The sequence below is a fragment of the Sinocyclocheilus anshuiensis genome, unplaced genomic scaffold, assembly GCF_001515605.1.
Source record: "Sinocyclocheilus anshuiensis isolate Anshui unplaced genomic scaffold, SAMN03320099.WGS_v1.1 scaffold267, whole genome shotgun sequence".
In the NCBI taxonomy this organism is placed as follows: domain Eukaryota; kingdom Metazoa; phylum Chordata; class Actinopteri; order Cypriniformes; family Cyprinidae; genus Sinocyclocheilus; species Sinocyclocheilus anshuiensis.
In genome coordinates, this window is record NW_015552637.1 from 3,974,262 (window position 1) to 3,979,081 (window position 4,820).

The window sequence follows — 4,820 nt, forward strand, 5'->3', positions numbered from 1 at the left end:
GAACTTAAGGCAGATGTAAAAGATTAAAAGCTATTATTTCTCTGCAATCAGAGCAGTGAGTCTGTGACCCATAGACATCACCAGACTCTTGGTCTCATCCTTTGAAGTGCTTTTCCCAGCCTTTAATGCAGCCAATTCCAACTGTTGCTTGTTTTGGGGAGTTTGTGCCTTTAGTCTCCTCTTCAGCTGGTGAAATTCACGTTCAGTCCGATTTAAATCTGGAGATTGATTTGGGCAATCTAAGACTTCCCATTTCTTCGCCCTGATAAACTCCTTGACTAAACTGGCAGGGTGATTTGGGTCATTGTCCTGATGCAATATGAAGCGCTTCCCAATGAATCTGGTGGCATTTTCTTGAAAATTGGTAGCCAAGATACTGTACACTTCTGCTTTCATTCTGCTGCTGCCATCATACATTAAGTCATCATTAAAATTGAGAGGGCCTGTTCCAGAGACAGCCATGCATGCCCATGCCATGACACCACCTCCACCATGCTTTACAGATGAGGGCATTTTCTTGAAAATTGGTAGCCAAGATACTGTACACTTCTGCTTTCATTCTGCTGCTGCCATCATACATTAAGTCATCATTAAAATTGAGAGGGCCTGTTCCAGAGACAGCCATGCATGCCCATGCCATGACACAACCTCCACCATGCTTTACAGATGAGGCTGTATGCCTTAAGATCATTTGAAGTTCCCTTTTTCTTCACACGTTTGCTTTCCCATCACTTAGATAAAGGTTAATCTTTGTCTCATCTGTCCATAAAACTCTGTTCCAAAGCTCTACTGGCTCACCTTTTTTGCAAACTCTAATCTTGCCTTTCTATTTTTGGTGCTTGTCAGAGGTTTGCACCTTGCTGTAGCCTCTGTAATTCTGTGTCAAAGTCTCCTGCGGACAGCTTTATGGAGGTTGTTGGTGATTTTACGGACACGTATTTTAGGGTTCCCTTTCACAGCTTTTATGATTTGTCTGTCATCATCTACTGTTTTTTTTCTCAGCCGATCAGGTCATTGTTGGTTGCTGATGTCGCCGGTGGTCTCCAAACACTTGATTTCTCCTTGCCCTTTGTTTTTGCTATAGCTCTAATTGACTTCATCTTTTCTTTTAGCATCCAAATTGCTTGCTTTTCTCTCGAAGTCAGCTCCCTCGTCTTCATCCTGGTTTGTGTGTTGTTATCAAATGCAAGGCTCAGAATGCAGAAGCAATGGAAATAACTGATATGACAAATTCCTTGCTTTTAATATCTGAAGAATTATTGCAACAGGATACAGCTGATCACTTAAAGAGACCGGTGAGGCAACTGTCCCAATACTTATGCTCACATCAGATAGGGGGATGAAACTCTAAAAGTGCTGATCTTCTTAGCTGGTAAAACATCTATGTGTTGAAACACCAAATAATAAATTGTGACAGTTTGTAGTTTTGTCTCATACTCATCGTTCAAACATATTTACAGATTTCTTGACTCCACAGCAAACAGAGCAATTTTGTCTTTACTGTTCCAATACTTATGGAGGCCACTATATATGTCACGGGTTGCTACTGTGAGGAGCACGGAGCGAGGAACGAGGAGACGCAAATTCCAATTCAAACATACAGCCATTTAATAATGTCCAAGGAAACAGGAAAACACTCGTAGCAAAAGGTTGACATGAACAATTCCAGACAAGGGAGAACAGAACGGGCTCGAACTCCAATAGGGCAGATAACGAGGGGCAGACAGGTGAGGAGGATAACTGATTACAAGGAACAGGTGACTACTAATAATGGGAACAGGAACCAAACCAAACAAGGACAAACAGGAACATACACGTGACAGTTACTCATAATTGTTCAAAATTTGGATTCATTATTACATTTTTGCTTTGCCATTTCTATCGTTTATTGTTTGCTTCTGTGGTGCTATTTAGTCTGCCCATTTCCTGAAGAAAAAAAATACATATATATATATATATATGTATATATTAAGTCATTTATTAAGTCATTTTGATTTTATATTTGGCAGCTTGAAAAAAATAATTATACCTCGATGTAGCCTATATTATATCGTTTTGCAAGTCTGTAGAAAGGCTTCAAATCAAGTAACCAAGTAACCAAAGCAGTGGTTATAAGCAGAGTAATGTAACTTTTTAGGGTGTGTGCTTGAGAAATCATCCCAATCACTTCAAAGAAAATTTTGTGAAATTTTGTAGTCTTTTTTTTGTTTTGCTTTTTACGTTAACAATTACAGTCATGCACATAGAGAACAAAAATCTGCCCTACTGCACCATAACAGAAGAAATTATATGTCCTAACCGCAGTATTTAAGCCTACACAGGCAGTCAGGGAGGAGCTGCTCTCTGGAGCATCTCCAGCAAACACATGGATCAGGAGCAGTCAACTGAAAAATTACACACAGAAACTCTCATCTTATGTGACACTTTCATCATTATTTTGCTGTGATGATGGCCCAAACACCATAAAAAATAATAAAACTAAATATAAAAAAATGTAACAAACCAAGACTAACAAAATATAAAGATCTAAATCTGCTGACTGATTTGAGCATTACATTTTCAGTTTAGGGTGTCTTTTCTGAATCTTTTAAGAACTGGTTATAAATAAAATTTGAACGTTAAAATTCTCCATGCAAAACTATTATCTATCAGGGGTCTTAGAAATGCAAATGCAATGAATTTTCACATTTACATTTTTTAAATTGGTGTAGACACCATAGAAATACACACCTGCCACATGTTGATTTTTATTCATTTTATTGTATTATTCTAAAATGTATTTATACCGAGGTCAAACTGACCCCAAACAAAAGTCTCTATACAAGATAATCACCTTTATGAAAAGTACATGCTGATAAAACAGAGAGTAGAAACCTCAATAATATCTGTCTACTGGGTTTTGATAAGGTCAGTGGAACATATTACAAGAATTTGAAAAGAAAATAATAATTCTTAATAAATTTAATAAAAAATTAATTCAATTACTATGATTATTACACAAACAGCATTGGAGTCTCTCAAGAGAACAGAAAGCATTAAAATAAAGTCAAAATTAAACCAAAAATAATATAAAATAAATGTTTTAGATTTGACTGTCTAATCTGATTTGAAATGCTCTCATCCACAATTCAGATGTTTACAATAATGTTTACATTTTTAATTGATACGAGCACATTCTGAAAATATCATACAACATTAAACTTAAATGTGAATGTGAGCTAAAGCAGATGGTTGTTGTGCGCTGTAATGTGACTTCTTGAGTGTTTACAAATGCCAAAGCACATATGCAAATAGTCAAAGCTTCAAAACAGGCTGAAATGCGCAGTTTCTGAGCCTTTAAAACTTTAAAACTAAATGCTCGTGGACTGATATCTACAATGAAAAGCGTAGTAGAAAAGAAACACGGCTGTTCCAGGGTGCAGAGAACCACCTGTGTCAATATTGACCCATCTACTATTGATCTACTCAACGCAACCCAAAAGCCTCATATGTGTGCTGTGAATTTTGTCATTTAGCCTCTTAAAGCAGTATAAAATTAGATTAAATCAGTCAAAGTTGTACGTAATTTACATTACAATGAAAATAAAAAAACAACTAACTAAAATAAATGCATATTGTAAACAGCATGACAATGGCACAGAGTACTTGACAATTCATTAAACAGCAGATCCACAATTAAATAATCCAATCTTTGTATTTGTAAGATAAACATTATTGAAAGGTGGAGTTGTTTGATGCTTAAAGCGGATTAGCCAATAGAACATACTTCTGTATCAAATCCCTCTCATTTTAGTGTAAATTAGGGTTAGAATTTGAAATATAGATATGATAGTTACTTAAAATGTTCCTCTATGACCAAAAAAGGATTTCAAAAGTTCAAAAAAGGATTTTGAACCAGGAACATGAGGAACTAAAACATTAATGGCTGTGAACAGAGAAGTGAAGACGCCCTCTACTGGACAAGACTGAAAATTGAGAAACACAGGCCTTCTTTCAAATCTGTAGAAACTAATTGTATGCTGTATATTACATATATTATATTTGCGATGTTTGTGCTATGTTATTATTAGCCCTTCAAATCCACATTTGTTCGTAAGGAGCATGAGAGGGGTTTCAATATTGCTTAGATTGTGGCTATTGCACGTCATCTTGGATTCCACCCACTGACCCTACAAACGCAGAACAAGACCAAACTTTAGAAACTATCTGTCTGTAACTCAGTATCTCTTTATGTACATTAGATAATCCAGTGAGTAAAACATATAGAATCTAATGCGCTAAGTACATGAGCAATGAGAAACTTACTGAAGCAATGCTGTACTTTCTCTGATCTTTTCAACAGGACATACGCCACAACAATGGTAATGAGGGCAGCTAAAAATCCTCCAATCACGTATCCAATGAGCCTAGCATAGTAAGAATCATTTTCTAAAAGAAACACAGAGAGAGAGACTTGAAGACAAGTGTCTGTTGACATTTACACACACTTTTAATTGCTAGTAACATACCATACACATAAAGGTGTCCAATTTTGTCATCTGCACCATTGACTTTGCACAAAAAAATAGTGCCATTGTCGTCTTCTGATGTTCCTGCGACTTCCCAAGCAGCTACGTCTCCACTAGATTTTGTATGACAGTAGGCTTTCATTGACTGAAGAAAAGAGAAAGATTTATGGTTCTTTAATATAATTTAAGGGCGCTATGACTTTACACCTGAGAAATGAAAATAACTTCATTTCTTAAAAAATAGTTAAAAAAAAAAAATATATATATATATATATATATATATATATACAGTGGGGACGGAAAGTATTTAGA